Source organism: Carassius gibelio, chromosome A16 (genome assembly GCF_023724105.1).
Source record: "Carassius gibelio isolate Cgi1373 ecotype wild population from Czech Republic chromosome A16, carGib1.2-hapl.c, whole genome shotgun sequence".
Classification (NCBI taxonomy): domain Eukaryota; kingdom Metazoa; phylum Chordata; class Actinopteri; order Cypriniformes; family Cyprinidae; genus Carassius; species Carassius gibelio.
The window spans coordinates 7,985,083-8,012,674 of record NC_068386.1 but is presented as its reverse complement, the minus strand read 5'-3'; the positions used below and the strand labels follow the sequence as shown (position 1 = coordinate 8,012,674).

The window sequence follows — 27,592 nt, the reverse complement described above, 5'->3', positions numbered from 1 at the left end:
ACTTATTGCATCATTAAATTGTGTTCTTTTGCGGGTTTTATTGTTGAAAAGCAATTTTGTCATAGTTGAAAATATTTGTTTTGTTTATATTTTAATTAACTGTCCAGCACTCTTTAAATATTGCTTAATATTAACTCTATATTTTCACCCAGCATGTGATGCAAAATACAGATAGACCTGCATTTGTTTCCATGCATTATTAAATTCACCAGTTTTTAAGGCAGGGCACATTAAGTGCATTGAAAATTTATACTCACCTTCTTTTGAAGCACCTCTTCACTTTTCTCACTGGCCTATTTCTCAAAATCTTCACTATGTGCAGGAGATGCTGACATAGAAGCAATATACGGGTGTTTTAGTGCTTTAGAAAGCAATAACAACAAAACACAACCCTTTCAAATTCTTATTCTCTATGCTCTTACCAGCAGAGTCTTTATTCTTTCCCTGTTCTTCCTCATGTATTGAATCCATTTCTTCTCCTCTGAAAAGAACACAGTGAAACTAAATCTAAAGAAGGGACATATGCAAATACTCCTTCACTAAAAGCATCCACGCAATCCATTATGCTCTAAGTCACAGCTTTCTTCAGGTTGGATAAAAACCTGGCATTTTCATCCTCATCCAATGTGTCCAGCCCTAGAGCACCTGCACTTGGTACCATACCAGACATCATCACAGAATCTTTAAAGAAGCAATTACAGATGGTGCAGTTCAAACAAAGAGAGTGATGATAAATGTTATGAAATAGTTAAAGAGACTGACCTTCAGTCTCAAGACTGTCTCTACTAAATATGGCTTTGTCTATATTCCCTTCATCCTCCAAGAATAGCTCCTTCGGCTTTTCTTCGTCCACTTAATGGATGGCGTCTTCCTCAGAGACTACAGGAACGACTTTCCAGTTAATGACATCTCTACGAGTCAATGAATGTTGTAAGTATTAAATAGGCCATTTATCCACACCAGGCTTTGTTTAAAAAGTTCTTTACCTTTTGGGGCATAGGCCGCCAATTAGGGATCTCCAAGAGTCTCTGTCCTGGGGTCTCTTCTCTAGTTGGTTCCAGGTAATATTCATGTTCTTTATATCTGCCTCCAGTTCTCGACGCCATGTGTTTCTTGGCCTGCCTCTTTTCCGCTTGCCCTGCGGGTTCCATGTTAAGGCTTGCCTGGCAAAAAGTGCAACATACAGGTACCATAAAAGTTGTTGTCTTTTCGTTACACTTCAGATAAATCAAACTATCCAGAACAGCCTTTTGTATCACTAGCCACTGAATAGGTGCAACTCAGTGACGTGCATTTCGGAGAATTCCAAATGGCCAAAACATACAAAAGAATGTCTACACAGTTTATCAGACTTCTTTAAAAATAGAAGGACATTATTATGGCTAAAACCGCTGTTTGATATACTGGCTCTCTGCGTGGCACATTATCATTCTGAGCAGCACATATTCAATTAACTAGAGTTCAGAGAAATTACTAACTGGCACAGTACATGTTCTACAAACAGGCAAAATTCAAAGGATATGTTTACAGCAACAACTGGTGCTGTAAACACTGCAGCTACAATTACATATAACCAAAACAACACCCCTGGTCTGCTGTGCTTTATTATTGCACAGAATGATGCATTCGACTAAATTATGAATAAAAACAAATAACAACAATGTTAAGTACACCTCCACAAAACATGTCAGAAATCTAAATAACAATCTAAAGACACCAAAAGATACCATCTTATCTGTTTACTGAATCACTAGCATTGCTTTCCACAGACAACTCATCGTAACCAGTGCGAATGGGACTCTTGTGTTCTGATGTACTGGAATAGTTATCAGACACTGGAGTTGGTGCACAGCGAGAGTCTTCCTCTGAGATCCTTTGCTCTTCTAAAGAGTAGCTACGATCTCATCTACTGCATCATGTTCAGGACTTATGTTAGGGGATGACCTCTGATTGGACAGCTGGCTCACCCTATCAAGGGCTTGTAGGGACGAACAAAGGAAGAAAAAACAAACACGAAAGAAGTTCATAAAACAGGTAGATGCCACCAAATAAGACTTTAAAAGTCATACAATAATCAGTAAAATCAAAATGACACTTGAGGCTTTAGCTTGCTAATCTAGATTAGTTGTTTTCAAGTGTAAATAAAATGCACAACACATATATATCATATGTATATATATATATATATATATATATATATATATATATATATATATATATATATATGAATTGCAATTATGTTATTTGGGACAAAAATCACACAAAAAAACACACTCCACCTTAGTGTACATCACTGATTTATGATTAATAAAATGTATGCAATTGAGGGCTTTTTCTCTGTCTGGATTCCACCTGAGTGTTCATAGCTTGTGATTTTTTAATTTTAGCAAAATGGCATTTAGTGGCTTTTTCTGCAGAAGTGATGAAAAAAGAAAAAAGCAGGACAAAAAAAGAGAAGGCACAGACAGGGTGATTATGTCAGATACAAAGAAAGAGAGGATTACTACAGCTTGATGTCCCTGTGGGACAGACGTTTTCATCCATTGAAACGCTGAACAGTAATAACAGCAAATTACACTGTGAACAGCACTTCAGAAGTCAAAGGAAAAGTGAACTAAAACTAAATATTGCTATTTATCAGACAATACTTGCTGTTTACTGCTGAGACAGAACATTGTCTATACAAAACTTGTGTAACAGAAAACTAGATGCATTGGGAGGATATACAAAGCTATTGCTGAGCATCAAAATATCAGGACTCATCTCTTAAATTCAGGATAACAGAATAATTTATAATTAATAAGAAACAAGTAATGTGTTCATGTAGTAAACAACACCTTAGTCACTGGAATTGGCGGAATTGATGGCAGAACAATTTATAATAATTAGTTTAGGTATATTTCTATTATGCCATGCTGATTTACTGTTGTTTAGATATAAATGCACTTGTGACATTCAATATACTTTCCAACAATATTTTGTGTTAGGTGTTGATAGCACCTATGATAAATTGCTTTATGTTCCTCATTTGTAAGTCAGTTTAGATATAAACATCTGCTAAATGACTAAATTCAAAGTTAATTTAACATGCAAGCAAATGCAAAGGCGCTGGGAATCCCAAATCCGCCCCAAAACAAAACAAGCCTGTTAAGAGCTGAGAATAATGAGAAAACAGCAACTCCACCATCGCTGAAGCAATTAGGCTGCCAATATGACTAACAACAGGTGCAGATTATATCAGGTCTAAACATATATTAAAAAAAACACATGCATCAGTTCATATCTAGAATTTTGAGTTATATAATACCATGTATATAACAGCAACATAAAACAACAACAGATCTAATTAACTATTCAATTCAGAAAACTAAAATTAATAAATTGAACAAGTTCTTTAGAAACCAATGCAGTGCAGTTCATAGCTGCATTTGGGGATCCCTGATGTGATGACACATCTGAGTCTTCAGCTGATTTTGCATAAATTATTTTGTCTACTGCTTTGTGCTTGCTGCCCTCAAGTGGACAAATGCTAAATTACAATATTTGTTGCTTAAACCCCCAGTATTATTGTTAGACACTTTTGTGAGTGAAGTGAAGTGAAGTGACATTCAGCCAAGTATGGTGACCCATACTCAGAATTTGTGCTCTGCATTTAACCCATCCGAAATGCACACACACAGAGCAGTGAACACACACACACACACACACAGTGAGCACACACCCGGAGCAGTGGGCAGCCATTTATGCTGCGGCGCACGGGAAGCAGTTGGGGGTTCGATTCCTTGCTCAAGGGCACCTAAGTCATGGTATCGAAGGTGGAGAGAGAGCTGTTCATGCACTCCCCCCACCCACAATTCCATCCGGCCCGAGACTAGAACTCACAACCCTTCGATTGGGAGTTCAACCCTCTAACCATTAGGCCACGACTTCCCCCATTAAAAGATACTCACAATAAACAATACAAGAAGAGCATGCATCCCCTGGAAATCTGGAATAAGGAGACTTGCTCAAAGGCAAAAAGTTGTTAGTGGATCTCAGAAACTTTGCAAGGCGTGAACTGTAAACTTTTGGGTTTCAAACCCAGACCAAAGAGAATTCAGCTAAGCTCCTTTTTGACCGAGGTAACAGCAGCACTCACCTGGTGCCTCTTCAATGTCATTATCATCCTGCCACCAGGGCACAGATGCTGAGACCGTCTTCAGAGGCTTGACAGGTGCTTTTCCCAAGCTGTCAAGAACACTAGGGCGCCTGACGCTGGTGCCCAAATCGACAAGAGTCATTAGTGACAGACTGGAAAAAAAGTTAATAAACACACAACAGCATAGGGTTTAATACTGACTTCAACAATATTTTACTGTATGTTGTCTTTCAATTAATGCACAGTATATAGAAGATTTATACAATAATTTGCAATATAAACATATTTAAAACAATCTTAAACATAATTAAAACAGTAAACTGTCAATAGTAGAGACTGTCAACAATTCTTTTCAAGCTCTTTCAAGAACTGCTGAAACTGCTGATCTAGCTCCACTTTAGTCAGTCTAAGAGACATAATTCACTGTGAGACAAACATATTAACATTAGTGCTATTTCAATGGCTGTCAAACAAATAAATAAAAATTAAATGAGAAAATGTCTGGAAGAGAGTCAGAAAAGTCTGGTTGCGCTGCATTATAAACAAACAAGCTGTTATTGAAGAAAGTGAAAAAAGATTTTTGTTATATTGTTGTTCGTTGTTGCCAGGTTGGCGAAAATGCCTCATTACTGGCAAATGCACATGCACATGCATAAGGGGCAACTTCTCACAAATAAAGGTACAAAAGCCATCACTGGGGCAGTACCTTTTCAAAAACTACATATTTGTACCTAAAGGGTCCATTTTGGTACCTTTAAGGTGCATATTAGTACTTAAAGTGTACATATTAGAACCTAATACTAAACAACCAAAACATTATCAATATCTATATTATTTATCAGTCATAATGTAAATATAATTCAAATGAATAATTAATAATATTTTTAATAAAGACTTTTTAATTTTTGGGGGGGTTAATGGGACATGGGGTTAAGTGATTAATGACAAAATTTTCATTTTAGGGTGGAGTATCCCTTTAGGAGAGTGAAATTATAAAATCCTTTTAAAAAATCATAAAATTCCCCCATTTATCGAACACCATTTGCCTTGTCATTTCTGTTGCATTAGCCCCCTGATGGGTGCCCGAATGGTACAATCAGCAAATCACTGCCGGGAAAATAGAACAACTAGCATATACGAGTGTGATTCGCACACATCTCTGTCTCTGATTTTTCTAAATGAATGCTTAATGCATTCTAATCATGACCCTGGTGTCATCAGAGCTCTATCTCACTCTGTCTGAATGAGATAAGTGAACGAGTGATTAGGATGTAAATGCTTCCCTCCTCTCTCATTTCTCATGTAAATGCGCCCCATCGTCCACCAAACGCACCCTATAACTTAATGAAGACAGTGTCCTCTCCCGTCGACTTGACATTGGGATGCTTGTGCGCGCTCTGACAGGAGCTGGACAGGATCACCCTGTCCAACCCACCCTCACTGTAATTCATATTCATGCAAGGGCCTGTTAATATTTTGGAGAGGTGGGCATCTCGCAAAGGAGGGGCTCCATTACAGATAATTGGACTGACCTTCAGTTGTATTTCAGCATCATACAGTACACTGACATTGACTGTCCTTTGCCATCCTTATACATTTAAAAGCCACATGGGAAACATTTCATCAGGCTCAGCTGTTTTGGAGATTGCAATGTCTCTGAGTTTATTTTGTCAGGTAACTTTGAATACTTCCATCAGATTGATAACGAGTTCTTTAGATTCTATAGTGATATAAAGTGCCATCCTTCTAATGAGGTATATGAAATTTTTGGTTCTAGACTTATAGTAGAAACAGGCAAATTATTATTATTATAGTTACATAACAAACTAAAACATAAATAAAATAAATGTTAACTATATATATATATATATATATATATATATATATATATATATATATATATATATACACACACACACACTTTTTATTTAATTAATTGTAATATAATTTAGATTCATGTAGTAAAATAAAAAAAAAAAAAACTATAAAAAAGACAAAAAACTAAAAAATACAAACTAAAATTAACCATAATTAAACAGAAAATATAAAAATAAAAACTTAAAATAAAATAGCTTCAAAACAGTAATAAAAAAATAAAATAGTATCTCAATGATACTAAAATAACACAGCCATCTATTTTGTTATTCATGTGAGCATAATTTATAGCAATTATTAATAATTTTATTTTAAAATATTTTAACATTTATAAGATTATTAATGTATTTACATTTTTAAATCATTGTAAAATAATAAAAAAATAAGTCATAGTCAATTAATTTCCTCTCCAGTCTCGATTTTAAAGAAAAAAGGATATAAACAGATTCCTCTTTAAATGTGGTTTAGATAGACAGAGATATGGTGAAGAAAAATGAGCCTGCACGTGTGAGAAGTGATGAGGCCCATTAGACAGTCTCTCAGACATCAATTCTTCACTCGTGCTCTTCTCCCGGCCGATCAATTACTACTGCCTCCTGAAACTCAAGTCCGGCAGCCCGCTTCATCACCAGCTTTCTGAGCTCGCTGCCTCAGGCTCATTTCTGCCACAGAGAGGAGGAGTAGAAGCTGTTTATGATAGCAATAGCATGAGTGGGTGTGTCTGCTCCTGACGTGACACTGAGGTCTTGAAACGGAGAACACACACACACACACACACACACACACACACACACAAGCACACGCACACACTCACACACTCACACACACACACACACACACACACACACACACACACACACACACACACACACACACACACAATCTCAGGTCAGCTATCCTTGTGGGGACTCTCCATAGGCGTAATGGTTTTTATACTATGGCCCTACACCAACCCTACACCCAAACCTAACCCTCACAGGAAACGTTCTGCATTTTTTGATTTTCAAGAAACTTCATACTGTGTCATTTATTAGCTTTTTTACCCATGGGGACCTCAATTTAGGTCCCCACCGTGACACGAGTCCCCATGAGTCTGTGTGTATTCAGGTTTAAGTCCCCACCAGAATAGAAAAACAAGTACACACACACACACACACACGTAGAGCTTCTTCACTGTAAGTCCTTCCTGAATAGACTCATATTATCTAAAAGTGTGATTCATGATCTACATTTCAGTAGGTTTCAGGCCCTTCTGTTCAATTTGGCTGACCTGTCATAACATCAGTTGATAAAAAACCAAGAGTTTGGGGAGATATAGTAGAATAAATGGAGGATTATGAAGACTGGGCAGGGAGAACCTTAACTTTTAATATCCAGAGATGTCTGAAGTCATGTTTAAGAGCACTTGCTATTGCATTTCTATATAATACAAAATATAAGCATTAATATTTAATACCAGCTCTCTACCTCCAACAAATGGCTACAATTTAATAAGAAGCTGTCTAAGGCAACGTTTTCAAACTGGGGTCAAGGACCCCAGGGGATGCAAGAGAGTGGTGGTCCAAAGAAAGGTTTAAAGAGTAAAGAGTGTAATTTTTAAATTAAATACACGAGTAAATGAAAATAATTATTGTAAAATAAATAATTAAATAAATAAAAAGAAAGAAAGAAGGATACAGGATACAGCGTAATAACATAATAAAATTAGATATTTTCCAAATAATATTTTACACATATTTATAAGACTCATTTTTGCACAGTGTAAACTGTGTATTTTTCTGTACATAAAAACAAATTGGTGTGAGAAAAAAAAATCTAAATTGCATACTTCTTTTAAATCACTAATTACTTTGTTACTGTTATGAAGGCATGTCATATGTTACATGAATGTAATGTTGCCACTGTCATGTGACCTAGCAGCATTAATTTTGACCCTTCACTGTCATTCACAAATCCTCTCCTGTGGCCTCATATGATAGAAAAGCGTTCACTGGATGCACACTTCAGAGTTTCATCAGAAGTTGTACTGTACGTCATCTGCGTGCTTTTCACAAGCTGTTTTATTCTGGCAGTTCAGACATACTGCTGTTTTCAGATAATAACAAATATGTATACATATTAAGATGTAGCCTTTGTTTAGTCTGCTTGTGAGAGAAAACTGCACATCCAACATGTTCCAGAAGGGGGCAGGATTGCTCTATGCGAGTGTTTTCAGCTGCGACAACCCTCACCACTAGAAACAGTCACACTTGGCTTCTGTTCATCTTTCTGTCCTTCTCTATCTATGGGATTTAGGTGTAATCCCCTGAGCATACAAACCTGCCCTCCAAACTACTCCTTAACTGACCAAAGCCCATTGATCACTAAGAATATCTATCTCAAAACCACCACAAAGACGTCCACACTCTCTCAAAACAGCATACAATGAGAAAATAGAACTGCAATATTCAGTACTGCTCATTATCTTCACAGAATCACTTCATCTCTCAGATGCCCTTCACCTAAAACCTGGTCTCCACTGAGCTATCCTGCCCTCGACGTTTCACTAGCACTGGATTTTCAGATGACACATTATCATGTCTCCCCATTGACCAGCTCACCGTCCCATCATCCCTCGGTTAAGAGCGAGATGGGCTGCGAGACGCAGAGCTGGAGGGTGGCCCTGACGCGGGGGACGGGAGGGAGGGACTCTGCGTAACTCTGGAGAGGAGGGTGCAAGAGGCACAGACGCACTGCTCTTCAGACGAGAGGAAGAGAGGCACATTAATCATCCCAAGACATCTGTTCTTTCTGCTGCTTTAGAATTCTGTCAAAGTGCTCCTGACTTTCCCATATAACTGCACAGAAAAATGGAGAAAAAAAAAGAAGAAAAAAAGAAAGTGGTGACAGGAAAAAAGGCCCAAAAATGTCATCTTTTTGCCCTGGACAGACTGAGTGAAACGTTAGATCTAATTCTATGATCTTCGCTTCTCATTAAATTCCCTTTCATGTGAGTCATTGACAGGTAGGCTGTAGCGAACTTTTAAAGAAGGTGGACTGATAAAAAATTTAAATAACTTAAATTTAACATACAAAGCTATCATATGGATTCAGAAGGTCTGGAATTATAGTTGCACGGTTGTTTGGAACAACAAAAGGCTATACAAATAAAAAAAAGGATTTACAATTTACATTGACTGTAAATAAAATATTAAAAAGTCTTTAAATTGAATGAAGTGATTAATATGACAAACTGTATACAGATATACATAATTTTATTCTACAATAATAATAAAGAAACAAAACAAAGAACAACAACAACTAAAAAAGTGATCATGTTTAAGTGTTTTTGGTCATATTTCATGTACATTAGTGCGTCAAACATAGACAGCAGTTGAAAGGTCCCCTAGAATGACTTGTCTTGTCCATTACGTCTTCTTCAACTGTAATGTATTTATGCAAATAATGGCATTCATACAGCACTACATCTAATCATAACACGATGAAATACTTAAATAACCGCAAGGCAATGAAGCGTGTCATTTGCTTGTCTGTTGTGCTAGTAAAAGTTATAAAGATTCTGTCAAAGATATGGGCTATGATGTGTTTTGACAGTTAATATTAGTTTTCCTCTTACTAAATGTTTGAAAAACTCTAAAATTTTTGGTAACTAAACTTATTGCCATTGTATGTAAATCTGCCTATAACATTTTTTATATGGTTGAGAAGTGATCAGGATAGGGGCTCAAATATATATATATATGATATATAATATAATATATATAAAAGTGTTCCTGTAGCTCAAGCGGTAGAACATTGCGAGGTAGGGGATTCGATTCCCTGGGAACAAATGATGGGTAAAAAATCGATAGCCTGAATGCACTGTAAGTCGCTTTGGATAAAAGTGTCTGCTAAATGCATAAATTTAATACTGTCACTTTTTGTTACTATGTAAATATGTTTATGTTTAAGAGGCTGTTTGTTTATTCGTATCGTATTTTTCAGTGTATATCCAAACATACAAAATGAGCCCGGGCTACATATTGATGGGGTACAAGAAACTGCACACTTCACCTTAAAAAAAACATATTTATAGGTACAACCAAATGTAGGCAACAATTAAATCACATTGCCGTAAACAGTAAACCCAGGTCTAAAGTCCACATTAAGCTCCATGGAGAAAGTTAATAAAATTGTGTCGTGGTATGTGATGGAGAGAATGAAAATAGGAGGTGGAATAAAGTGGGCTAGTACAAGTTAAAGCTGGATCAATAAAATCTCTAGTAAACTGAAAGTGCAAATGAGCTCAGCTGTGGGGAACATCTTATGTAAAAATGTTTTGAGAGATTATTGGAAAAACTTTCTGCATTGAGTTCTGGCATCATCTTAAGTCACTGATGAGAGGGGCTCCTAACTGAAAAGTTTTGAGAGTATTATAGTGCTCTGATATGTAGATCTCCTCAATTTTGTTCTTGTTACTATAGAGCTTCACAATGAATCTGTCCATGTTGCTCATTTTGTTATGTGGATCATAATATTTCCTCACTTCATAGGGAACATCTTAGAGTGCCGGTAGTGAAGGTTCCCTATGGTGAAGCACTGTAACTGCTGTCCCAGTTTCCTTCAGCTCCTCTTCAGTGTTTAATGTTTTATTGTCAATGACCAAGATGGCAAGCAAAAGACTGAGATGTTTTGTCATCGCTCTATGCAGTCTGCAGGAAGAATGAGAGCAATTTAAGATCAAAACAGCTGGAAAAGATGACTGAAACATGACATCATAATTCACCTTTTTTACTAAATGCACAACCACATATTGAATAAATACTGTTCTTGACATTTATACTGTAAGCAATCTTTTTTTGTTCTTTTCTATCACCTATTTATATCACATTGGCATGAAGAGAATGTCTTGTACCTGCATTTCCTGTAGGTACATATCCAGACACATTTTGATGATCTGATAACTTTTTACTACTTATTACTTTTTAGGAATGTACTGATACTAAAATCAATAAAAGGTGCAATATTAAAATGCAAAACTATTTCCGTCTAAATAAAAATGAACTAAAATACAAGCAAATAAAACCATTAAAAAGTTTATTTAGACTTTTTAAAAGTTGATTTAGACTATTTCTTCATACTGAAAAATTTATATTTTGAGAATTGCTAAATATACTAACAATGTTATTAAATTATTAAGATTTTTAAAGATCAGCTTGTAAGCAGCAAAGCTAATTTAAATAAAAAAGAACAACAATTAAATATCTAATATAATAATAACTTACAATTACTGATAAATTACAAAATTCTAAAATAATCTGATAATAGAAATAGCACCTATAAATGAGTATCCCTAATTTTTCATGGTTTAATTTGCTGCTTCAATCTGAAATATGTCATAATTTGGAAATAGAATGATTTGTGAATATTGTTTCTTGTTGACTTTAATTGTTTTAAAAGCTCTTGATATTTATACTTTCAGCAATACTTTTGTTCTTTTCTATCACCTATTTTTATCATGTTGGTAAGAAAATACACTTCTTTTAAAATTCTTGGTGACTAAAACATGCATCTTATTCACAGTTTTTTGAAACCTGTGCAGAGCTTTTTAAAGCAAAGAATAACTAACAGCATTCTCAATGAAGCATTACTCATGTTAATTTCCCTGAATGAGTCAGCCGAACGTGGATGTGGAATGTCTTGAGGAGGCTGTGGATATTTTGGGCCTCAATGTGTGTATAGAGTCAGTTCAGAGTATGTGGGCCCTTAGATTGAGAGCTGCATTTTCTGGCACATTTATTCACCCTATCTAAAAGCAAGTGGTTAAATATGAGAAGCCTACATGACAGATGCGTTCTGCCCTGTTGCCCAGTCTCATTACCGGATTATGAATTATCAAAATGCATTCATCTTAATCCTAACAGCTCTGATTCAGTTCAAAACATGACAGCTGTGAAATGAAAACACATAATGTGCTGACTGAAAAGAGAGAAAACACATTTCTCCTTCTTACAGTAAAGCAAATAAGGCATGCAATAGTCTACAGGTGATCTGTGATTTGACTCTTTCTCAAAGAATATTTGCAGGTGTAAAGTACATCTTCATCAATAAAACAGCAATGGTATCAGATTCTTCATCTTAAAAACTGCATTTCATTCAAGCAGGTCTAGACTAAACAAACTATTCAAAATGTGAATGTCTGATATTTTTCCATATGGAGTTCATCTTTATGACATGAATAGCATATTCTATAGTATATTATTTCCCTTCACTTTCACCATATTTTTTTTTTTTACAAATGAATATGTATAGCGTGTGTCTTGAGGTGGGCAGAGAAATGTAAACACATTGTAGTACAGAAATGTGTTGTTTCTCTTCACTGTTCCCTGGTTTCAACTCACAGTGCCATATAAAAGCTTCCCGGCTTCATTACAAATAAATTATACTTTTAAATGATCCCAGCATGGCAAACAAGCCCAGCTTTTAGAGGAAGGTATGAATAAAAAACAGAGACAGGAAAGTAGAGAGATAGAGCAGGCATTAGCATTTCATTTTTACAGATTTAACACCAAATAATGTTCCATTTTGTGGCTTTTATTTATTTATTTTGCCATCTTCATGCTTACACTGTTGCACACATAAAAGCCCGCTGTGCTAATCTCCCTGGCAATGTGACCGCTCTCACTTTTGGGTAGTTTCTTTAATTCCTCTGGTGAATGTATACATGACTTTAGGGTCACACCGTATTAGTTCCCCCTGCCTCTGGGTGCTATGAGCTATCCAGAGCTGTGCTGAGTATAAAAATCAGTTTCTTCCATTCTGTGCTGAGTGTGACCTGAAGTTAACTTACTGAGGAAGAACGAAACGACTTTGTGGAACACAAACTATAGGGCTTGTGTGAATTGTTTGTGTGCTGTCTGTATTGTTTTAGTTGCCAAATCACTAATGAAATAATGGGTAAATATTAGGTAGAAAAAAATAATAATAATTTGAGTGCTATAGGTTGAATTAAATGCATACAGGCTACTATGATCTAGTGCACTTTGTTATACTCTTAAAAATGAATTTAATGTTTTAACTGTGAAATATATCATTTAAAAGGTCTAAGACTCAAAATTAAATTGTCCGAAGATAATTTACAATCGCAAAGATACAGCAATTATATTATGTCAGGTGTGAACATTATAACACTGGACTTTTATTGCAGATTAATGATGTTTAGAAAATGGTCTAGTAAATAAAATCCATTTGACATTTTATGTCCAAAAATACGCATTTATAAAAATCTATACATTTACAGAAATATTAATTCATCATCAGTTGTATACATGTACTGTTGTATTCAGTTGTATACGTGTGTATATATATATATATATATATATATATATATGTATATAATTTTTTTTTTTTTTTTAGGTCATAGAACATTCATTTACTTAGGTACTTTGGTCATTTTTAAAAGCACAACTAGAAAAAAAATAAAATAAAAAGATGTTATTAGTTGTATAATTAACAATTTTATAATTATACATAATAATTTTATCATCTATTTTCTATTATTAATTTAAAATATTTGCTGGACACTTTTCCGCGTTTGTGAACTCATCGCACAATACTTTATTCATTTTAACTAATTAATCAAGAACTGCAAACATTTTGCATTGAATGTGAATTACACTTTAAAAGGCGGTGGGTGTTACTGCTTCTTCATCATTTGAAACAGCTGGAGGACACTTCACAAAGAATAGATCACTGTGTAGCTGAAGAGTTTGATACAGCGGTAATGAAGTGATATTAGGAAGACGTATGTTGTGGACTCAGCCACCTAAAGTATTTCCAACCAGCTACGCCTTCATCTGATGAACCTACAGAAGAGTGAGCAGGGGCCACTTCTTGTTGCACTTTTGTGAACCTATATTTATATCTCTGATGAATTGACAGCCAAGTCCCACTGGGGCACAATAGGAACACAAGCTGGTGAATCCTTTAGTGTCTGTCTGTATTGACTGCGGGGGCTAGAGAGGCAGTAAAACTCTCTCATAAGCGTGTTTGACACTTCTATTGCAGCGTTGCCAAGCGCTCCAGGGTCCGCTTTATATTTTATCCTCTCACTGCAGTGTCAGCCTGCACGAGAAGGCACTTTTTAAATTGCTCTGCACACTCGATTTACACTGTGTTTCTCCCCAATGAAACGGGTCTCCATCAAACTCACAGCAGAAGCCATGTATAATCACTCTACATGTAGTCACATATAATGAATCTTGAGTGCATCATCATATTGCATGTCTGATGTTTTCTTATGCGGAGTCTTGTTTGTGGATATATAATGAGTGTAGGTGACTACAGAGACAAATTTGACAAGTTTCAACTCAGGTTGGGGTCAAAAAAAGATTTATTTAGTCGTTTATTATTTTAAGGAGAACAGATAACCCGATATAGAAAATAATTCAAAATAAATTCATAGTCAGGGCTTGTGAGAATCTGTGGGTTTTATGTGGTGATTTGTTATGCATTCGTATAATGTACTTCTTTTAAGAACTAATGAAAGCAGATCATATGAACAGGTACAAATGAGAATGTACAATTTAGCCACCAATTTCCTAAAAATTAATATAGTTAGCATCTCGCATGAACCTGTATTTTCCAATTGACAATATGTAGCTAAAATTGAATGTGTGTTATGATTGTTTGCCATTTATGATGGGAAATATCTACCCTGCACACTAGAGGTTGTATGACTATTGCAGTATAGTAGTTTTATCTTAAAATAACGGTATACACAGGCATAATGCACATTTTCCTAGTTTTGCATAAATTATCTATTTACATAAAGCTTTGTCACCTGTGAACATCGAGTGATTAATAATTTCTTGTGCAAACTCTTGCCTTTTAAGCAGCAAGACAACAAATTCAGTGAAATTTACTCAGTCTGATCTGTTTAATTGTCCTTCTGTTCTTCTTCTTCACTTTTTTTTCTACTTGAGCAGAAGCCATAAATCAGGAATAAGGCTGTCACTTGCAGATTGGAAAAAAGTGAATCCTCAAGACGGCTAGTTTTACACCCAACTGAAGCACAAAGACAGAAAACGAACTTTAACATTCCGGGGCTGTTCGATTAGTTTGAATGAAGCCAGGTGCGCTGCCCAAAAACAATCATCTTGAAAACATCTTTGTCACATGGCAGCTCATTTTTAGGGACGAAAAGGATGTTTTGCAATCATTTAATTCAAATGAGAGCTCAACTGATATGTGATTTCTATTCATCAAACCGTGCTGTGCAACAGGCCAGGATGCCATTTGAACAATCTCGCCATCATCTGTGTAATCAAAGGAATACTGTAATCAGTGCCATTTGGCAAATAACAATTAAAGCACATAAAGCTGAAGCCCAATTAAAGCACATGAACACGAGTTAGCAAAATAAAGTCACAGCAAAATAAATAAAATATATGGATGACACATGCCAATTACAGTATATACCTTTATATGGTGGGAGTGTATCAGTCCGTGTTTGTGCATTCCTGTGCAAGCAGACCATTAATTTATGAGCTTTTAGTGTGTGTGTTGTTGAGAGAGAGATGTGGTGGAGTGGCAGGTTGCCAAGCATGTCGATGTGGGCAGACAAAAACAATGAGAGGAAGATGGGAGCGAGACCTCCCTGAGGCCAAGAGGGAGTAAGCTATAAAGAGATAAATGAATACTAATGGAAAGATGATTGGCAACCAAGATGGGACACAAATAGAAGGGCACGAGGACAGGGCAGGCGAGTGATCATATTAAAAAAAATGCTTCAGCACTGCCCTTGTAGAGGTCATTGTAAAAACACTACACATTTTGACTCTGATTGGCCATGGTAGCTTGAATAACAAGGTGTTTTAAGCATAAGAGTAAGAAACCCTGTAGGACTTGGATTTTAGCTTACCTACCTGGAAACATACCGAGCCTTACCTGACAAGTGTCATTTTAAAATTACCTCAATTCTCAGAGATCCCCAAACGGTTCGCACGAACCTGTTCAAAAGATTCAGTTTCCTTAAACCCCACCTTTCGGTAGCATACTGTGTTCTGATTGGTCAACTAACATGCAAGCAGATTGGATTGGTTGTTCGCACACACCTCCACGGTAAACTGTGCGTCAGCATCTGTTTGGGGTGAATTATGTCTTATTCCTCTCACCGCGAAGCAAACAGTAAAATAAAAAACTTGAACAGTCTCGCTGCTGTTTCTTCTGTGTGGGTGTATTCAAGCCGCGTGCTTCAGTTTGAATCTGAATAACACGTTCAGCGCGGGGGCGTGGTCACATATAACTAAGGGAGACATGAAAAACAGACATCGCGTTGTTTTCATATGGATTACTTTATCACAGAATATCTGTTTTCGGCAGCACTTGTTTAGTTTTAAAATAGACATGTCAAGCTTTCTATAGATATCTCTCTCATGTCTCTTTGTTGAGTATTCACGGAGTTAATTCATTTTAATGACGTGTTTGTACATGACGATCAGCGCAGACGGAGATGCTCGTTGTTCTAAATAAAGTTGGTAATGAACCATCTTTTATGGCCAAACGTTTTGAAAATCCCGCTGTACTCACCGAGATTAGAAAAGCAGTCATCAGTGAAATGTTGTGAACACAACAAAAGAGATTTGTTGTACTGCTCTGTTATTGTGGTAAAAATGAATTTTAGCCATTGGTTCTTCTGATCTTTATTCGTTGGCAGTGAAAAAAAAAAGAACTTGCCTTTACAATTAAAAACACACTGTCTCCTCGACATGATGCTATCACACCAACCAGAGCGTCTGTGTGGGGGGTGGGGCAGGTCAGAGTTCTCCAAGACATTAGGCGGAGATTATTATGCAAAGTGTTCCTAGTGACGTACATAGAGATGGGCAAAAGATTTGAAATCTATAACGACTCGTTTCAGCGATTCAGAGTCGACTCCTTACTTTAGAAGCCAATAACTTTATAAATCGTGTACTTTTTGGTTTAATTATTTGCACATTGTTTACACAGATGGACAGCTACATCATACTCTGTAATACAGGTAATTTTTGATTTCCCATCTGTGTGGCTCTTTAATCAAAATTTGAAATGTTGCCATGGCAACCGGCTGATATAAGATACGTTTGCTTAAGTTTACTTTTTCATGTTTTGCAATAATTTTTTTTATTGCTTTAGTTAACCAAACCAATACAGATAAAACTTAAAAATGAAATAATACTTCATAATACTTTAAAAAATACAAAAATAATGTTCATATTTACTTTAAAATATCAAGCAATAAATAGTGTACAGTTTATATAGTGTAGTGTAAGTTAGTCTTCCATTCTGAACATAGCAATACTCGTCATTACTATAAAGCAAAAACTGTATAGCGTGGTGACCCAAATAAACTAATTAAATTAATTGATGATAACTTTCATTATCTTTTTTATCGATTAGCCATAGCAGTCTTAATCTATTCACAATAGACCTATTAGAAATCCACTGTGCAATTATATTTTTTGTTCATGTTACATGCGAGATGGTGTAATTCTGAATCTCTAATTTCATAGCAGTTATATTAAATCATTTTTTCTCTATTCACTCCAAGGGTCATCTAAACTGTGGGGTCATTTTTAATGGCCATCTGAATGCCGGGGCTTTTCTGAGCACTTCGTTGTGATGGCTTGAGCAGCCATTTTATTATTTCTTTAAGGGGAAATTTATTACAGTGGATAAAGGGGTCACACATAAGAACTCGAGTGCCTGTTCAAGTGGCACTTGGTTTATATTTATACATTTTATCCCCTCAAAATTTATTAGTTAATTTATGAGCTCTTAAAAATTCCCATTTTTTACTATGAATTGGCAGTAGGACTTAAAATTAATTATGGCACTGACAAGTCTAATGAAAATGTAATCTGCCACATCAATTAATAGTATAGTCACCTGGTCAAAATGAATAAAGCTGGTAAATCTTGAGGTTTGTAATAGGAATTTGTGGTGTAATGGTGATTTTACAACCTGGACATTTCTATGCAAACATAAGAAGATCAATGAAATGTTGGCCAGGGTCCATGTTTTTCCCCAGATTGCAAATCTATCACCTATTGGTGATGACCATTGTTAAACTCAATCAAACTAAGTAATTGAATGTGTCATCTTTTACCTGCAGGTCTTTCCAAATCTGAGCCTTTTTACAGCTTGTAAATGTTTAATTCAACTGAATATTACAAACTCAACAGCAAAGATGTGAAGCAGTAAGTGATTATTTAATTGTGGACTTTGTCAGTTTGGTCTAAACGACCATGCAAATTCTAAGTGACCGAATCATTCTAACCCAGTTGTCAATGTTAATTACATTGAGTGTTTGTAACAATAGTGGATAACACAGCATGAAATAGCCGAACCATAACTCAAACCAATCAAGAGTCTAGAGGTTTTTCCATAAACTGTGACAGATGGTCTGGACTAGGATCAGGACTGCAGGTGCTGAGAGTTTGTGCTATAAAGCAACATATTTACATCATTCAAAAACATTTAGGTATTAATATTAAATATAATTGTATTAGCTTATTAAATAGCAAAACATTTTTAAATTGTTGTTGTAAATATGTTACTTTAGAGCATAAGCCACATTTTTTTTTTTTTTTACTTATAGAATATAACATTATGCACAAGTAGTTTCTGATAAGATAATTTTCGATTTTAAGGACATTTTTGCTTACTTTTGTAAGTTGTTGTTATTGGGTTCTGAAATCTGGGTCTTGAAGCAAAACCAGTTGAGATCCACTGCACTAAACTATGACAAACTCAAAATTTATTAAAAACTTAAAACTGAACTTTTACTTAAATTAAATGGCATTTCCAGAATTTCCAGCTAAATTACAAGAGTCTATTTTACACTCATGTTGGGGGCGAATATCAAAGGCGAGGATGGTAGCAGATGAAAGGGAGATGAGTTCAGTCCCTCTCACCCAATGAAATCAAGCACAATTTAATGATCTAAGACTCCCATCAAAACTGAACGGCCTCATCCATCACCTGCTCTTTCAACACATTCCACGCACTTTTTAACATTAGATTAAGTGATAGCTTTCTGAACAAAGTCTGAATTTATGGTCCAAAATGAGAAACAGGTTGATTTGTTTCTGTCGCTGAGCCTGGGCTTTGAGTTGAATTTATTTTTGGAGAGAACAGAAGCAATGATGGAAAATATGAAAGTGCATGAACAAGCGAAAAGATAATAAATTGTGTCTATCAGGGGGCTAAGACCACAGACGAGGGCTTCTATCTTCTGATTCAAGGTTAAATGAAGATAAGGAAATTGTGAAGAGGAAGTGGGGAGATAGTCTTTGCCGCTAGGGCAACTTATCTGGACCACTGAACACCGAACTTCATCTTTATATTTCGCTTCTGGAGCATGTTTGGTCAGAAGTGACCAAACATGGTTAAGATTGGAATTAATAAAACAAAAATGAAGCAAAGCAATGGATGAGGAAATAGTGTGGTGTTTAGTAATTGACTATAATGAAAATTCTGGTTTCCAGGACCAATGCTAGACTATTTATTATGGCTTTGTGTGCTAACTTTGTTCTCGTCTTCCACTCGTGGCCAATTCGGGATATTTTAGGCTGGAGATCTGCTGTGAATATTATCTGAATGTCTGCAGATGAACAATGCAGAAACTCCTTGGTTTTAAAAGGAAATTAAGCAAATATCAGAATAGTTTATGATCCGCCGTTACGATTAGATGCAACATTCAATCTGCATTCCCGACTTTAAAAAGCAGAGAGCAAATCATAAATGAAGAACTGGACACAAATATTATTGAAGTTCTGTCCTTTTCATCATAATTTTTCATGCAGAAATGTGTCATTATGAGTATAAAACTACACTAGGAATAAAAGCACTTGTATTATAATAATACAATTCCAACATCGCAGAAGTAATAAAATACTTCATAGAGAGAAAAATAATTTAAGTGTTTTATGTGATACAGCACAAAACCCTCTAGAGCTCATGCCTGGGTACATAACGACACAGATTTTTTATTATTTCTATTATTATTATTATTTTTTTTGTATATATATTTGAAGTATGAAAAGTAAAAATGAAAATGCAATGCCTGACGAATGAAAAGTGCTTCTCATCACTCGAAAAGTCTCCAGTGTTTTGTTGAACTTTGCACAAAATCAGTTTGGCCAGTGTTCCAAGCTGGTTTGAAGTGAGGAGTAGGAGAGAGGAGTTTGAGCAATGGTTGATGAATGACATATGTGGGCTAAATTTCAGATCAAGTCTGTTTATCAGAGCAACATAATGTACCATAAATTCCACCTCCACTTTCTGGTTCTTAGATAACGTTTTATTCAATTTACATGTGCTTCTTTCTTTTGATTAAAAGCTACTCAGCACAGTTTGACTTGAGGAAAACACCTCTCTGTCTCATAATGTCTATAAAGTTTGATTTGTCTCGCATCCTCCTGTAGAATTAGAAGCAATTTAAACTGTGGCTTGGCAAATTGCCTGTCTGTAGACTTCATTATGGTCAGTTTAACCTCACATGACAGGGTATCTCTCAGAGGTAATATAGCGAAATTAAAATCAACTTTAGTAGATGTCAACAAACTGTGAATGCAAGCTGTCTCTAAGAAAGTACATTTTACAGCACTTTGTGGAGGTGTCTGATAAAGTTGAAGACAAATGGTAAAGTTGGGCTAAATCAATTCACACCTTTTGCAGATGTTTGAATTCTGTCAAAAGTAGACTAGCTCTCATTTTTAACAGTTGTGTATAATAAATTGCTAGATAGAACTTAATAGGAATACAAAAAAAGTGTTATAGAAATTACTTTTGTATTAGTTGTAACAGAAAGGCAAACGCTATAACATTTTCTCCTCTTTCATTTGCACTCAACATAAACGCATTTACTTTAACAAATATAAAATATTTAATAAACATTTAATTTCACAAACTTGCATCAGTTTACCCCTACTTATTGTTTTATTGATTGACTGATTGTTCATAATGATGTAATTTAATACATATTCTCAACTGAGATTTGTTGTATAAATTAATAATGGTACTGTGTAATAATTTAACAATGGCTTATTAATTCAATAGCTTGAGTTTTTTTTTTTTTTTTGTGAATTTAACATTTTAGAATAAAAATAAAAACTGATGAGATGAAACATTGAATATGATTTTGAGTGGTTTTGATTTGTGCAAAGCAAAATTTCACATGCTAATTTGATATCTTTTTATAGCTAATTCTGGTCCACACCGTGGAAAACGAGAGCGCACAAAGTCAAAGACATAAAGGAAAGTAGCGATTTTCCTTCTGCAAAGTCGCAGTGTTATAATTAGTGGAAATAATTAACTGGTGCAGCTATAGATGAGAAACATTCACATTTATCATGACACACACCTGGTAAAATTAAACACGTTATTAAAGCTTCAATGGAATGAATGAGTAGCGGAGAAAAGTGTTCAGGAAGAACAGACTCAATGAAAGGGTGCAGATATAAGTGGCTCTGGATGTATTCCAACCCAAGGACCACAATGATTATTTCAAATAGTAGCTCATTTTTTAAGAAGTTAAATTAAACAAGGAATGTTCTTGCTGTGAAGTTAACAAGCCAGGTGTCTGCAGGCTGATTTGTGAGACAGAGAAAAGTACAACGGAGAAAAAGCAGTGAATTAAGCTCAAATTTGGGGGGTGTTTATGCTTGAACCCTTTTAACAACCTGAAGTGCCCTCAATCAGCTCATAAAGAGTCAGAATTGGCATCATGTGAGCCTGGCGCAGGTGTTCCTGTCAGACTCTCATGCTATCCTGCCATCATTAGAGAGCACACACTTCCAGAGTAGACAGTCTCAGCAACTTTATGAGGGTCTCAACAAACCCCCACAACAGCAGGTAAATAATTGAGTTCCTCTTAAGGGACAAAATATCACAGAGTCTCTCTCTCTCTCTCTCTCTCTCTCTCTCTCACTCTGTCTATCTATCATTTGTCTGTCTGGGCTATAAAACCTTCACATTTCTCACTATTTAAACTAATTTGAATGTTGGCATATTAAAAAACTCGGTTTCTTTTAGTTAAAAGTTGAAAATTCAGTCAAAAATGTCTTTACAGCTGCCTTGTGGGTCCAGTATTACTCTGTTATGAAATAAACTTAATCTGTGTATTTGGTTGATGCCAAACAGGAGTTTTTAATCTGCAGTGTCTAAAATAGTTTCACAGTCTAACTTAAATGGAGAGACTGATTAAAATGGGCAATAAAACCTCTCCCCGACCACATGTACTGTAATCTACAGGTACACATGAAACTTGAGGCCGAGAACTAGAACAGAATCTCTAAGGGTTTATCGATCCATCCATGACAGGCAATCAAGACAGATATAATTCACTATGTATTTAGTGATATACTAAAAGACCATTAAGCAGTTTTAAGATGTGATGAGCCAACAGCAAGTGTCAGCATTAGTTTCTGAAATGGCCTTTTCAGACTTATCACTTAATGCAATCGATGAACTGAATAAGAGGAGATTAATTGGCTTTTCTATGCACTAAGAAACTCAAATAACCTCACTCATTCACAGTCATCACAGCAGGGCTGTTGAATACAGGCAGTGATGGCTATTACAAATGTGTTTGGGCTGAAAGTGGACCTCTGGGATGCACCACCTATTGGTCACAATTAGGAGAAAATGGAAATCAAAGCATTATGCATGCTGTGGGGTCTGAGGTTTCGCTTTTCTTTTATTATTATTATTATTATTTCACACTGTAATTTTTCTTTGCTCTTAAATTTGTCCAAATCCATTAACTTTTTTTTGATTAAATTAAATTACATAACACTTATTATAATAATAATTATAGTAAAATATAATTTAGAAATATGATTAAAAAAATACAGAAATAATAATGATGAATATAAGGTTTAAATTAGTGTTTTAATCACAGATCTTTTCATGTGGTCTCAGACTTTTAGACCCCACTGTCTGTAGATATACACGGGTGTAAAGTGCGAGAGTGTGCCTTTATACTCATTTATAAAGAGAAGCTTCATTTAATCAACTTTCACAAAGGTCCACATTTCAACTATCTAAAATTTTTCCTCATGGCTGATTCCCCTCTGTGCATGGCAGATCATTTGAATAAAACTTCCATCTGAGCTCTCCATGAAGGCCATCATCACTTTGAATGCAGGCAGGATGTGGTGATGTCACAGTAATGATAGATTTGCTCTGTTTCTATGGCACTCTGGAGAGGGAAGGAAGCTGTTTGTGTCTCAGGCCTTGGCCGTTCTCTTGGATCGTCATTTGAGGCCATGCCGATCTGCTTATTAATAAGGAAAGGAGTGCACTTAACAAGTGCAATCAGTGCTCATGGGCGGAGTTGAATGGTTGTAAATAGAGGGTCAAGTATCTTTAAAAGACCTCTGATTCATCTGGCAATTATTTAATCTCCTATTATTTAAACTCAAAGAAATATTACCTAGCATTACTGTAAAATTAATCAACAGCCGGGCCACTTACTAAGGAGGTCATGTAGGGTCACAAATGTACGGTAATGGGAGCAGAGACAAATAAATATGGCATATTTCAAGTACAACATGGTAAAAAGACCTTTCTATTTTTTCTTCCAAAACCCACTAAGGCTAGGTGATATAGCCAACAATTTTATTACAATATTTTTCCCCATGCCATACAATATTATAATATTCATTTGGTGAAGGAAATGCTTTTCACGGTTTAGAGCTTGTGAATGAATTTAAATGAAATTTAAATAACTTGTTTTTCAACAATTGAACTCCACAGAGTAAGCTACATTTTAATTTAGGTCCCCATGAAATCATCCCCCAACAAACATTTTATTATAAAATAGTCAAATATTTCATAATTTCTTCAACTTAGACCAAACTTTTATGTCCTCATATTGAGACGGCAGACACTGAAAAGACTGTGAGAATGAGTTTGTGTAGTAGACGAAACTATTCATTCACACAGATACACTCAGAAGAACATAACAGTTGTCACATTTTTTGATAGGTTGTTAGATGAATCCATATTGAGTAAAAAATTGTTCAGATCCTATCGTTGCTATTGATTTAAATTTGATCAAAATCTTGGTATGATATTGTTTATCGCCCCGTCCTACCTACTGTATCACTTTCCTCACTTATCTGCCAAAATTGTTATAATTAAAGAGTTTCTTATTCAATCATCTTAAAATGTTGCAGATTTATGTAATTGTATCTATAGACAGTTGGTTCAAGGTTTAACCATTTTTTTTGTGTGTGTGTTTAGATTTTTTTCAGAGAAACTGACATTGTTGAGGTGTCCAAACTATTTAGGAAATCCAAGTGTTGATGTAAAAGCAGACAATGTTGTTGGGACTGACAGGTCATCAAAAAAATACATTTCTGTGGTCCTAAACAATTAAAAAGAAACATATCCGTCATTGTTTATCATGGGGAAAAAGATATTTTTATTGTGCTATATGACAGATAGGAGGCACAAATGCTGTGCAAGTCTCTGTTGCTCCAGACATGCTGACAGGAAAAAAACTTTGGGATTTTGAGTTTTTGTCATGTGGACTATCGGGACTTTCAATGCTTTGAGCTGCTGGATAGGAAAAGAAGGTCTGTCTGAACTAGCTGTTTGATAGATTCACAAGAGTAACAGCAGAATGTTTTCTCTTACAGATGCTGTTCTCTGTGGAGATATATTGTTCATCATTTGCTTCCATATAATAAGCATTTGCTCAACCCTCCTGTAAATGTTTTTATTGGCACTTTGTTTCTGTTTTCATCCTGATCTACCTGCCACGGAAATGTCATCAGCTTCAGTTTGGTAAGAAGCCATGAGAATAAATGCAAATAAATATGAATATTTACCAGTAGGGAGTATCTCAATAAAAGACCCATGCTGTCTGTCAGTGTTACTGCGTCCCAGATCACTCTGGTGGTGGTTGGGAGCTTCGTCTTTCATTCTAATCTCTTTTAAGGACTAATCATTTTAGTTTTTAATTTAGACTTGAGGTGAGTGTAGTCATCAATCACAGAAGCCTCCTTGTTCTCAGAGCCACTTTCAGCTTTTGAGGAAAGACACAAGATATTCACAGCTGACTGGCCGAGCCAAATATGCACTGTCTCAACTGACAATGATAAATGCAGAAAATACCGAACTAGTCCAGATCAAAGCCATCACAGCAGTTATAAGTGACAAAAAAAGATGCAGTAGTTTAACTGGGTAGCAATCTCATATCTGAGGGTTAGTACAGTTAACTAAAACTAGAACTATAAAGAGATTTATAAAAGTGACAAAATATTATTAATTCACACATTATTGATTCATAAATTACTTAAACTTTAACTCAATGTCATGAAAATAACACTGACCTGACCTGAACCTGAAAAGATTCAACAAACTATTGGGTATTGGATTCATGTTGTTTTTAAATGTAAAGGTAGTTTTGATGTTTTTGAAAGTTTATCATTTTTATATTAATTCAATATTACATTATTGTAATTTACCACCCATTATGTCATTATTATTATATTATTCTAAAACTTATGAAAAACACATGCATAATAATAATAATAAAAAAATGTTACAGAAACATAGTTTCAGGTAGTTTATGTTTTGTTATTATTTTTGAAACTTTTTTGTTATTTTTAATATACTCAAACTGTTAAAATAAAGCTATACATAAAAACAAAAAAACAAAACAAAAAAAAAACAGGTCAAACTACAATATTTGTTTGATAGGTTCTACAGATCACATTATATATTTTTTACGTTTATTTAGGGAAAATTAAAAATAAAATAAAACAAGGCTAAAAAATATATATAAATTGGCTGTTTATATTTGATCTCTGTTCCTCTCACTAATTTTTCTCTCACTAATACTGATTTATATTATGGTAAACAATTTATTTTAAAAGATTTAAATGAAAATACCCTGACTTCGGTAGTATTAAGTACACAGGCCAAATTTAATTTCACGTTCATGACTTTTACAAGCTTGTTTGCACCTTTGAGATCTTCTGGGTTGAATGCCAAATCTTACACTGGGATAAGTGCTGCCTTGTGCCACTCATCCATGTAAATAGACAAAATGCGCACTTAATATGTAAAAGAGTTAGACCTTCCTGGGCAACGTTGCTTGATCTCATTTGCCTCAGAGAAAGCAAATTAAATGACAAGCCTGTTTTAATCCTAAAATAACCTCTTTAATCCTCTTTCAGTAACCCACTGAATCCAGCCAACAAATCTCCTTGAAATCAAATCAAAGCGGTCTCTGTAGGGACCTCAGGGGCACTGCTATGCCGTGCTCATTTGATAGGCAATTAGGGAAAAGTAATGTTATGATTGTAAGGTTTTGAAAAATAATACCCATGTGAGCAAAGATTTAAGATGCAATCTCGCACCATTATATTTCACAGCCGAAACTGGCCTTTTAAAATTACTTGTGCTGACAGTATGATTTGTTTTCTTTTCTTTTTTTCAACCCATTATGAGTAACTTTAAAGCTTGAAGGAATGTCCACATTTATTTGCAAAATGACACCTTAGACATCACGACTGAACTGACAACAGTGTAAAGAGCCTGAGACCAAATGAAGAAAAATGGCAAGGAGTTTAAAAGAGGGGGAGAGAGGAATGGGAATGGCACTGTAGGGGAGTGAAGGCATTGGAGAGACTGCAGGGATGTCAAAATGCTCTTATTTGTAGTATCAGATGTGAATAATAGTTGGGGGCTGATATGAATCAAGAGAAATGCATGTGTATGTGTGTGTGTGTGAGAGACACCAAAAGTAATAGTGACACAGAGAGAGAGAGAGAGAGAGAGAGCACACCTGATTAACAACAGGTTGAAGAATAGTTTTTACATATACTGTTTAAATTCACTGTAATAATGATAATAATAAAGTTTTATTTGTCTTACCTTTACAACATTTAGTTTTGGTTATTAAATTTGATTGGTCGAGAGGTATTCCAAAGAGTCTCTCTGTATATAGTTAAAGGGTACATGACATACACAGTTTCACCTAATCTCATGTTAATCTTGAGTACCTATAGAGTAGTACTGTATCCTTGATATATCCAAAAAGTCTCTAGTTTCATAATATTTGTAAAAGAAAAATACAGCTTTCCGAATCTTTCCGGAAAAAGCCGAGCTCCTGGAGGCGTGCAGTGAGCGGAGCTATAATACTGATGTTTCGTGTTGTTTCCATTAACATATATTCACTTATGTGTTGATTAAAAAAAAAAAAAAAATACAGAAATCTGATGCAATTGTACTTACATGAATGGGGTCTTTTGTCACAGGGTCAGCTCCATGTTTAATAGCAAACGATGTGCAAATACAGCGTCGACTTGGGCCTTGTTTATAAAACTTTCGTGACCAGAACACACAAATGCACTTGATACACTCCATTGCTTCCCAGAAAAAACTAAAAACTGCATCCACTGTTCATGTAACGCTGGGTTCTTGGGGGAGCTGTACACAGTAAACTTTCCCTCACATCCAAAAACGCACTTATTTGGAGGCATTCTCGAACAAATCCTACGCAGCGCTGCCGACGATTTTGAAGCGCGTTGATGTGCGTGG

At 35.4% G+C, this 27,592-nt stretch overlaps 1 long non-coding RNA gene across 1 annotated transcript; it reads right to left on the bottom strand.

Annotated features, from left to right (window-relative positions):
• Positions 1-422: 422 nt before the first annotated feature.
• On the bottom strand, positions 423-27,592 carry LOC128030496 (uncharacterized). The gene is made up of 4 exons (XR_008187914.1): positions 27,287-27,592; positions 987-1,163; positions 763-911; positions 423-481 (listed from the first exon to the last, which is right to left on the bottom strand). It is a non-coding gene; the product is annotated as an uncharacterized LOC128030496 (long non-coding RNA).